The sequence below is a fragment of the Elephantulus edwardii genome, unplaced genomic scaffold (assembly GCF_000299155.1).
Source record: "Elephantulus edwardii isolate Elephantulus edwardi_28Jun2011 unplaced genomic scaffold, EleEdw1.0 scaffold00029, whole genome shotgun sequence".
Classification (NCBI taxonomy): Eukaryota; Metazoa; Chordata; class Mammalia; order Macroscelidea; family Macroscelididae; genus Elephantulus; species Elephantulus edwardii.
The window spans coordinates 22,799,465-22,811,201 of NW_006399779.1; the positions used below are offsets into that span (position 1 = coordinate 22,799,465).

Here is an 11,737-nt window from a genome sequence, read left to right on the forward strand (position 1 = left end):
CAGAATAAATACATTTGTTTTGGAAGTACAACCAGAATGCTTCTTGAAATCAAAGATGGTGACAACTTTGTCTCCGATACTTTGGTCATATGTTCTGAAGAGACCAGTTCTGGGAGAAAGGCATCATACTTAGTAAAAGTAGAAGGTCAGTGAAAAGGTGGAAGACTTTCAACAATATGAGTTGATACAATGGTCATGAAAATGTTTCAATATAACCATGATCATGAGAGCAGCAAAGAACCAGTGTTCCACTGTATTTTGCTATGAGTTGCAATCTATTCAAACACACCACACAACAATTTATTTATGTCAACATGGTTTGGTCTAAATTGGAAGAGTCTTCTAAGTGAGTGTCTGATACTAAATAAACTTACCTTAAACCTTAAACATTCAAAATTAATTAAAGACATCTTTATATACCATGACACTTTAGCCAGTGGACATGAATCTATCAAAATGTCAGTATACAATTTTGTTAAACTGTAACATCTATTAAATGGGTCAATTGGAAGTGTATAGGTGTATTAGAAATTCTTGCAGAATATTACTGTTTCTCTTCAATTAAAGAAGATGTATAGTTGGATCTTTTTGCTGTCTGGGTCTCTCTCTTTAAAATAGACTAAATTATTTCTCAAGTCATTAATTACAGAGAGCTTTAATCTTTGCCCTGGTGAGAGAAAAAAGATTAAAAACCACATGTGCACACAAGGGGAGAGACTTTCAAGAAAAATGGAAAGTTTATCCTTCAAGACAAATGCAGTGAATAAAAAGAAATGTTTTCTAAAGGCATCAGACCAAAAGCCTTTTTCAGATGTCTGAGCTTTGATCGAAGTCTGGTTGGATGTGATTACGGGCGTTCTTGTTTCTCAGATGATCTTAAATTCTGTTGGCAGAGGGAAACGGGCACACGTTTTCTAGCTGATCTTCTATGTAGATCACCCATCTCCCTGCGTGCATTTTGACTCAAGAGATGAAGGACACTGTATCCTGTTTGTAATTAGTTAAAGTTGGAGGAAAAGAGAAAATATTCTCAGTTGTTAAATTGTTTGGTAATAGCTCCACAAGCTATCTAGCTTCTATGAAAGCATAATCTTGTTGTTGTTAGTTGTTGTCAAGTAGACTTTGAGTTACGATTTTATTGATGATCAAACCAAATGAAACTTGTTAAAGCAAAAAATTTAGTATTTCCTTTGACATTTTCAATACCTTCCTTAAAGTACACAGTGAATTTTTAGTTGCGGAGGGTTTTTTTATTTCCCTCCTAATATTATTACACATTTACTCCAATCTCTTTGACCACACGGTCTTAGTTTCTTAGTGTTGCTACAGCATAAATCACACAAGTGGATGGCTTTTACAAACATAAATTTATTTTCTTTCTGTTTAGGAGGCTGGAAGTCTAAGTTTGGGGTATTGTCTCGAAGGAGACTTTCTATCTTTGCTCACGACCAGGTTTCTGATGTCTTAGTTTCTTAGTGTTGCTATAACACCAATATCACCAGTGGGTGATTTTAACAAACAGAGGGTCATTTTCTCACAATTTAGGCACCCAGCAGCATGAACTCAGGTTGCCAGATGTCGGAGCGGACTTTCTGTGTTAGCTTTTAGGGAAAGCCTTTGACTCTAGCATCAGTTCTTCACTTCCTTGATAGGTTTCATGTGCTGTATATCATACTTTCTGTTGCTTATTATTTGATTCTCTGTGCCCAAGTTGTTCTTTCTGTGTCTCAAAACTATTACAATTTAATTAACATGATAAACAAAACCCTATTCCTAGATGGGATTGTACCCACATGTATGCAGCTGTTGTTAGGTACTTCCAAGTCAATTGCGACTCATAGTGACCCCATGAGCATTAGGTCTGGTCCTTCTCTATCCCTCTCCATATTCACCGTTTCTGATATGCTCTAACTCATAGTCACTTTGATTTTTATTCTTTATCTTTTAAAAAATATTATACTAGTAGTTTACTTAGAAAATTTGAATACATTGTTTTCCTGAACAGATTCTTCCAATTTCCCTCACCCCCCCACCCATCAACTTATACAACTCCAAATTACTCTACCCCACACATCCTCATCCTTCTGCTTCCACCCTCCCCTCCCCCTCTTTAGATCCTTATACTCATTCTACAGTATTGATTTTTGTCTAATATTTATCTTTGTGGGACAGATAGTTCACTCTGCATAATGCTCTCCACTCCCTCCCAAGTTAGGTAATAAATTATAAAATCTTTGCTCTTGTATGCTGTATGGTATTCCAATCTGTGAATGGCAAACAGACACATGAAGAAATGCTCAAAATCACTGGCAATAAGAGAGATGTCAATCAAAACTACAAAGAGGTTATCATCTCACTCCAGTAACAGCGGCAAAGTTTAAGAGGGTAGCAAGTTACAAATGTTAGAGAGGATGTGGCAAGATTATATATTGTTGGTGGGATTATAAAATGGTACAAGCATTCTGGAAGGCAGTTTGGCACTTGCTCAAAAAGGTGAACATAAAAACTCCATATGACTCAGCTATTCCACTACTTGGAATATACCCTGATAAAATGAGAACTGAGGCACTAATGGAGACTTGTACACCAATGTTCATAGCAGCATTATTCACCATCTCAAGAACATAGCAACAGCCCAGATGTTATAGTCCCTTTCAATCCATTTTGTTAGGGTCTTCTTTACTTCTGCAGATCTTTTCTTTTTCTTTCCAAGCATGATTTCTTTTTTCCAAAGATGGGCCCATCCTGATAACATACCCAAGGTATGTGAGACCAACTTTTACCATCCTTGCCGTTAAAGACAACTTTATTATACTTCCTCCTAAACAAATGTGTTTCCTCTTTTGGTAGCCCATGGATATCAGTTCTCTTTTCTAGGGTCACAATTCATAAACATTGTCTCTTCTGTCACCCTTATTCATTGTCTAACTTTCACATGCAGGAAGCTATTGAAAATATTATTCCTTAGATCAGGTATGTCTTATTCTTTAAACTGACATCATCTCTCCTTAGCTCTTTGGTATGGTCCTTGACAGCAGATTTTCCCAATACAACACATCTTTTCATTTACTGAATGCTATCATCATGAGTATTGATTGTAGACCAACAAAAATCAAATCCTTGACAACTCCAGTCTTTTCTCCTTCTATCACATTACTACCTATTGGTCCAGTGGTGAGGATTTCTGTTTCTTGATGTTGAGCTATAATCCACGTATATTGAAGGCTATTTTTGTTGTTATTGTTGTCACATGCTGTCAAGCTCAGAATGACTCATGTTGTCAGCACACCAGTCCAATGCTTATATTTACTTTTACATTTATAAAAATAAAACAAGAATAACTCATCTACTTTAGACAGTATAATAGGAACAAATAAAATTTGAGGAGAAAGTCAACAAATGCATATTGTGCATTTGCTTTGTACTGGGTACTTTGTCAGCTCATGGGTACAGAATAACTACAGAAACAATTGCAATATGTCACAACAGAGCAGGAGTACCTATTTTATTATCCTGGAAAGGCAGGCCTTTTCTATGAGTTTCATTTGACCTAGACTCTATAGAACAGTAACAAATCACATTGAAAACATAGGGGCAGAGAGTTAAAATCATTCTCCTCTGTAAATACAAGGTTTAGAAAAACAGTTCACTGGAAGTATTTTAGAAAGAGTTTAAGACGATGAATAGGGGGAGGATGATGAGCAAAGATATAAACAAGTGAAACTAAATCAGAGAGGTAGGCAAGACCAGCTGTTATAAATTGACCAGGGTAACGAATTTGGATTATGTTCCAAGGGCAGCATGAAGTCATCAGAGAATTTTAATCAAAGAAATGAGAGACATAATATAATATAGATCTTTGAGTAATTATTACTCTGTGAAAGACTGATTGTATGAGACAAGGTGGGGAGACAAGAGATTTGTTATTATTGTTAGGTGGTGTTGAGTGCGACTCATGCTGTTGTTGTTAGGTGCCATTGAGTTAAGTATGACTCATAGTCACCTTATGAACAAGAGATCTGAATCCTGTCCTATCCTGCATCATCCTCACCATCTCTGACACACTTGAGCCCATTGCTGCAGTCATTGGGAATCTTCCTATCCTTCGCTGACTTTCCCTCTTTCTAAGCATGAAATCCCTTTCCAAAGAATAGCCTCTTGCCACATGTCTAAATTATAAGATGTGAAGCTTGATCATCTTTACCTCCAACAAAACAATCTTGACTGCACTTTTCTCCAAGATATATCTGTTCTTTTGGCAGTCCATGGAATATGTAGTACTCTTCTCCAACCACAACTCACAGCCATCAATTCTCTGACATTCTTATTTACTGTTCAACTCTCAGATGCATAGAAGGTGATTGAAAAGATCATACCCTGAATGGAGTGCACCTTAGTCTTCAAGCTGGCATCATTGCTCTTCAGTATTTTGAAGAGTTCTGACAGTGGACTTGACCAATGCAATACATCTCCTAATCTCCTGACTGCTAATACCAAGGGTGGTGATTGTTAATCTATGCAAGATTAAATCATTAGCAACTTCAGTGCTTTTTTCATCAATCACGATGTTTTCTATTGGCCCAGGGGTGAGGGCTTTTTCTCCCCTTTGAGTCTGAGATATAACTACATGAATATATCCTTCTTAATTTCTTGGTTTTTATCATTGCAGTAAGCTTATATAAAAATGTCATTTTTGTATGGTTGTATACTGAAGAATTCATGGTGTTTGGGACATCATGTGAGCAAATTTTCTACATCAATAAATTAAAGAAAAATGTTCTTTAAACTATTTTTGCAAAATTTCTGTTAACATTTTAAAGTTTGTTTAAAAGAAGACACAACAGAGATTTTAAACTAAATTTTATTTTCACTCTTTTTAGTAAAAAGAATGGTCTTTTAGATTGAATTGAGAAATGGATTAAGATAAAGTCTCTGAATCAGAATAATTCAGGATCAGAAAGATGAAACCCAGATATCATCTCAGTGTCACTGTAGGAAATCTCTGACAATTCAGAGCAAGTTGGAGAAATGTCAGAAGATTACAAATAAGAAAATCCCTCTGCCTCCCTATGGGTTTGGGACCTAAAAATCTGCAAGCCTCATTCTTATCTCAGGCAACATGTTGGAATGAGTCAAGGATATGGCTCAAGGTACTAAAAAATAAAATACGACAGCAACGATCTTTCTGAAGCACTGTACTAAGCTTAATGTAAGTTCTGCTTTTTTTCCCTCTTTTGACTAGGTTGATAGATAATGGTATTATTGCCATTTTATGTTCACTAGATAGAGAAAGTATGGCTACTGTATTATGTAGTATCAAAAACTAATATTCTCCAGGGTTATAGTAGGTTCTCAACATATTCTTGAGGAGCACATTTTGAGAGTGAGAGGCAGGATTAGGGGAAGGGAGGAAGAGATTGAGACACAAGATATATGGATTAAGATATATACTTTGTAGTTCTTTTAGGCATATCAATAAATAAACAACTGTTGTTATTGTTGTTACGCATCATCAAGTCATAGACAACTCATAGCAACTCTATGAACAAAAGACCTAAGCACTTGTATTACATTCGTAGAGTTTCCAGGGCCAAGCTATTTTGGAAGTGGATGTCACTCCTGCTTCCAATCTTGTTTTAATGGAGGAGCTCCACAAAACACTGTCCAGCATGGGTAACTATTATTGCATTTGACACACCAATATCAAAGTGTTTAGCATCACCGCAACCATGACTTACCTCTGTATAGCAAATGGACAGACCAGTGATATACTACCTAAAAGAATGTTTGATCAAAAACAATTAAAACCAGGTCTGAGGACCACAGGGCCTAGGGCCCCAAAGCCTTTTTAAATAGGAGGCCAAATAAAATCAGCTCACATAAAATTACAGGTAAACATTCCACCCTAATTCTCACCAGAACCAGAAAACAAACCTTCATAGTATCCAGCTGCTCTGGACAACTTCCCAACCTGGATTCCAGCCCCATACTCAAAGTACTGCATTAATTTACAAAATTTCAAACAGTTCAAGAGTTAGCATGCTCTCCTCTTTTTTTTTTTTCATAACATCCCTATCAAACCTAATTCTCTTGAAAGTTACCTTGCCTTTTCTATGAAATTGTTTGAAAGCATTAGATTGCTAGCCATCTCTATTTACACGTATCCTAGTCTTCACCAGCACTTAAGAATCAGCTATTAGGAGGACTCTTTAGGAAAGGACCTGAGTGGTAGACAGATACAGAGCCGTCTCCAGGCCAACTCTGTCGGCAGGTGCAGGCTGCCATGAGCCGGTTACCAGAAGACTATGGCGCCCACGCTGTTGAACAGCCCAGCAACAGGAGCCGGCTCTAAGCAGCTCTGAAGATTAAGTGGATGTGCTTTTACATGGAACCCCTGACCAAAACCAAAAACTCATTAGAGAATGTCTCACTGGAGAAAGTGAATCACCTAGTGAAGATGAATTTGAAAAGGAAATGGAAGCAGAATTAAATTCCACCATAAAGACAATGAAGGACAAGTTATCCTCTCTGGAAACAGGATCATCCTCAGGAAATGGGAAAATTGGAGTAGCTCTGACAAAATACTATGATGATGTCTATTTTGATTCTGATTCTGAGGATAAAGACAAAGCAGCACAGGTGACCAAGAAAACAAGAAGCGACACCTGGTTCCAACAAATGATTACTTACTTTATGATCCTGAAAAGGATAACAAGGATCAGGCTTGGGCTGATGCACAGAGAAGAGGCTATCATGGATTTGGACTACAGTGGTCTGATCAACAACAGCCTGTACCTAATAGTGGTGCTGTCTTGAATTGTCTACCCTGCATGACCACACTGCGCCGTGACTGCCAAAGGCATGAGGCATATAAAACTCAGAATAGATCAATGTTTGTGATGAATTGTTCCATCAATAAAGAAGAGATTCTAAGGTACAAAATCCCAGAAAACAAGAAGAAAGATGGGGCCATAAGAAGATGCAGTCTACTCATGGAGATGCATGAAAACAGACAGGGACAGAGGAGAAGAAATTTACCACCCAGTCATGTGCGCTGAATCTTCCACAGAAGTGGTAGTCTATGACAAGGATGAAGTCTTTCACTTTTTCAGTGTTTTAGCAAGTCATTCCTAAGTAGGGCAATTGGCATTCCAGTGTTGCATATAAAAGGCAAGTATGGACTTCCATTTTTCTCATACCTATCTGTATCATTAAGTGACATTCTGAATTGTTGAAGAAGCAGTGTTTCAGCTTCAAAATAATGGTTATTAACCTTCATTCCCCTTCCTCTTTTTGTAAATTTTCACCAGAACCATGGGACTCCTTTTTGGTAGTCTCTTGGAAACAGTGGGCTGTTATTTATTAAAGCTCTTTAGAATTGAAAAAAAGAATAAAAAAAAAAAAAAAAAAAAAAAAAGAATCAACTGTTAGCATTACTAATGATGGATACCATTTTTTTTGTGGTGTTCCCTGACATCAAGTTGAAAGCAACTCATAGCTGACCCTCCAGGAGGTTTCCAGAGGCTGTCAATCACAAAGGAAGAGATTGTCCATCTTTCTCCAATAGAAAAGCTGGTGGATTCAAACCTCTGTCTTTAGGTTGGCAGTGTAGCTTCTTACCCATTAGGCCACCAAAACTTCCTTGGTGGTACCATAGATACACCAGCTTCCAAATTCTAAAGCATTCTTTGAATCTATTCCCAGAAATAGAACCTTCTAAACTCATTTTTAAGTAAAATGCTGTGACTTTTAGCTCTTTTTATTGTGTACATGTCTATCTTAGAGGTAGACATTTTTTATAGCATAGAGAAGCTATTATTAATAGTGTTTATGTCAATTTCTATATTCGAAGCAATTTAACTTTTGCAAAGGATGTATTTTAAAATATATTATGCATGTGGCATATGATTTAAAAGACTCTGAAAAGGAGAATAATAAGAGGATATGAGATAAAGATATATGAAATAATGAGAATAATATAAAAAAACTAATGGTGTGATCCGATTAACCTTGTCCCATAATACATGACTATGACAGCATTTAGATCAAAGGAAAGCGATCTTTACATAATGTAAAATTAATCTGTGGAACTCTGAATCAAGGGTATTATAGAGGTAAATTACTCAGCAAGTTTAAAGGTGGGAATGAGTAACCTTTTACACAAAGAGACATTGCAGAAACCATTCTAGAAACTCGGATTTTAAAATGTTCTCAGTTCCAGGATGTAAGAGAGACATAATCACGAACTAATTCCTTAGTATCTATTGAAACTAGTACTTTCAGCATACCAAACAGAAAAGCTTTCCCCATATCTAACCCAATTAGAGAGAAGGTGTGCGTGTGCATGTGTATACGTGATTATGTGCACACACAAACACAAAACACACGCGATAGAAACTTGATAAGAACAAAAACTGTATAGGCCATCAGAAGTCCCTAGATAAGTAAAATTAAGCATTAAATTTTTACTTAAAATGTCACTAAGGTGCACCTGATCCAGGCCATGATCTTCATAATTACTTGCTATGTATCAAAGAGCTGGACAATGACCAAGGATAACAAAAGAAGAACCGAAGCCTTTGAGTTGTGGTGCTGGAGAGGAGTCTTGAGGATACCATGGACTGCCAGGAAAACAAACAGGTCTGTTCTAGAAAGGGTGGAACCAAGCTGCTTCTTGGAGGCAATGATTTTGAAGCTCTATCTCACATACTATGGGTAAGAGGAACCAGTCCTTGGAGAAGGACATCACGCTTGGAAGAGTGGAGGATCAGTCCAGAGTGAAAGACCTTAAATGAGATGGATTGACTGGGGTAATGGAATAGATATGTCAGAGTCAGTAAGACAAGTTCAGGATAGGGCAGAGCTATTCTACATAGGGCTGTAGATGACTTGACAGCACATAACACCAACAAACATTAACTTATCAAGCTATTAGCTAATATATGAACTGACGAAAAAGAGCATGTCTAATTCTATAGGAGCTCTAAAAACCTGTTGGTAAGCACCTGTGCTACAATGCTGAAAACAGTGGTTTTAATCCACCAGATCTTCCATGGGAGAAAAATGGACAATCCACTTTCATGGGATTTACTGCTGCAGAAAATGCTGCAAGGTCAGTTATAGGCCAGTTCCCACTCAAAGGTGCTCATCAACAAAAACAACAAAACACAGCATAGTTCAAAAGAAAAGGAGTGTGTCAGGAAGGAATCCTGTTTCCATATGTTTTCCATCTATATGGAGAACAGACCATTTGGGAGGCTGGGCTTTATGAAGAGGAGTGTGGTGTTGGGATTGGTCATTAACAACCTGCGTTATTCATATGACACAACCCAACTTGCTGAAACTGAGAAAGACCTGAAATGTTTGCTGTAGAAAGTGAAAGAGTGCAGCCTTCAATATGGATTGAAGTTAAACATCAAGAAAACAAAGATTCTTAAAACTGGACCACTCGGCAGCATCATGATAGATGGAGAAGAGATTGAGATAGTTAACAATTTCAGATTGTTTGATTCTACAACCAATACCTTTGGCACCAACAGTCAGGAAATCAGAAGATGAATTGCATTGGGTAAATCTACTGTCAAGAGCCTCTCTAAAGTGCTGAAAACAATGATGTCTATCTGACGATTAAGCTGCACCTGATCCAGGGCATGGTATTTGCAATTACTTACTATGCATTAGAGAGCTGGACAGTGACTGTGGATGAAATAAGAATTGATGCCTTTGAGTTGTGGTGCTGGGGAAAGAGTACTGAACATATCATGTACTGACAAGAGAACAAACAGATCTGTGCTAGAGAGGGTGAAATCAAGTCTCCCCCTAGAGGCAAGTGTCTTGAAGTTCCATCTCATGTACTTCGGTCATGCTGTCAAAAGGTACCAGTCATTGGAAAAGAATATCCTGCTTGAAAAAGGGACAGTGTAGAAAAGGAAGAACTTGGATGAGATGTTGACACAGAGCTGGGGTAATGGTTATAGATGTGTTAGAGACAGTAAGACGGGCTCAGGATAGAGCAAGATTCAGAGCTGTCGTGCATAGCATCACAAGTAGTCATAAGTGGTTCAATGGCACATAACAACAACAATATAAGTAGAGTTATTTTATATCAAAACACTTTATTGATTAGATCTGGAAGAGAGTTAAGAGTTCCAGGTTCTAGTTCAGATTGTGTGCTTGCTTGATTGTGAGTCTACAGGACTCAGAATGTGACAAAGTGAACACTAGCTTTGAAGTCAGAAAAACTAGTGCTTGAATTCCATTTGGTGGCCTGGAGGTAAGAAGTTACACTACAGGCATTTGGTTTGAATCCACTAGATGTGTTGCGGGCAATTTCCTCCTGTGCGATTAACTCCCTCTGAACTCCCTGGAGAGTGAGTTATGAGTTCATTCCAACTCCATTGCAAACAACAACAATGTACATGTTTAATAATTCTATTTTATTTCTATTATATTATTAGTTTCCACTTTATGAAAACTCCCAGCACTAGTGGAAATGAAAAATTCTTGGAGGACCTGAAGCACTTGCTGCAGAAGGTCAGGGAGGGAGTCTTCAATATGGATTGAAGCTCAACCACAAGAAGACAAAGATTCTCACCACTGGGCCGATGATGGATGGAGAAGAGATTGAGGTTGCTAACAGTTACAGTTTACTCCACTCTTCAGTCAATAGTTTTGAGACTAGCAGTTGGGAAATCAAAAGATGAATTGCATTAGGTAAATCTGCTGTCAGGGACCTTTCTAGAATACTGAGCAATGATAACAGTCTAGATACTAAGGTGTACCTGATCCATGCCATGGTCTTTAAAGTTACTTGCTATGCATCAAAAAGCTAGATAATTACTAAGGAGGATAGAATTATTATTGATGCCTTTGAGTTGTGGTGCTGGAGAAGAGTCTTGATCATACCATAGACCACCAAGAAAACAAATAGGTCTGTCTTGGAGAGGGTGAAACCAAGGTTCTCTGTGGAGACTAGGATTTTGAAGCTCCATATTACATACATTGGGCATATGGTCAGGAGGGACCAATTCTTGGTGAAGGACATCATGCTAGAGAGGGTGGAAGGACAGTGCAGGAGAGGAAGACCCCAGAGGACAAGGACTGATACAGTAACTAAGACAATGAGGGTAGGTCTATCAGAGTCAATGAGACTGGCTCAAGGCAGGGCAGGCTTCAGAGCTATTGTACATAGGGTCATTTTGAGTTGCAGGTGACTTAACTGCACATAATAGCAACAACAACAATAACATTGTAGGAACTCAGAAATTATTTCCTCTCCTGCGACTTAACATATCAAGAGTTCTGTTTTATCCGACTTCAATATTAATGCCATAATTATTGGAAAAATATCTTACTGCAGCATTCAGCAGCTAATATGAGATTAAATTAAGTCCATTATTGTTAAAATAGCAATATAATTGTTGTTGTTGTTGTTGTTATGTGCCATCGAGTCGCCTGCGGCTCATAGTGACCCTAAGTACAACAGCTCTAAACTCTGCTCTGTCCTGTGCCAATCTCATTGCCTTCCACACACTCATCCCAATTGCCCCAGTCACCGAATCAATCCAACTCCCACAGGGCCTTCCCCTCCTGCGCCTGTCCTCCACCCTCCCAAGCATGATGTCCCTCTCCAACGACCTCTCCCTCCTTACAACATGTCCAAAGTATGTCAGACGAAGCCCCAGAATCCTTGCCTCCAAGAAGCAGCCCGATTTAACCCTTTCCAGAATGAATCTGT

General features: G+C 38.1%; 1 pseudogene; it reads left to right on the forward strand.

Moving 5' to 3' along the window:
• Positions 1–6,283: 6,283 nt before the first annotated feature.
• Positions 6,284–7,058, forward strand: LOC102851903 (annotated as a pseudogene).
• Positions 7,059–11,737: the final 4,679 nt, after the last annotated feature.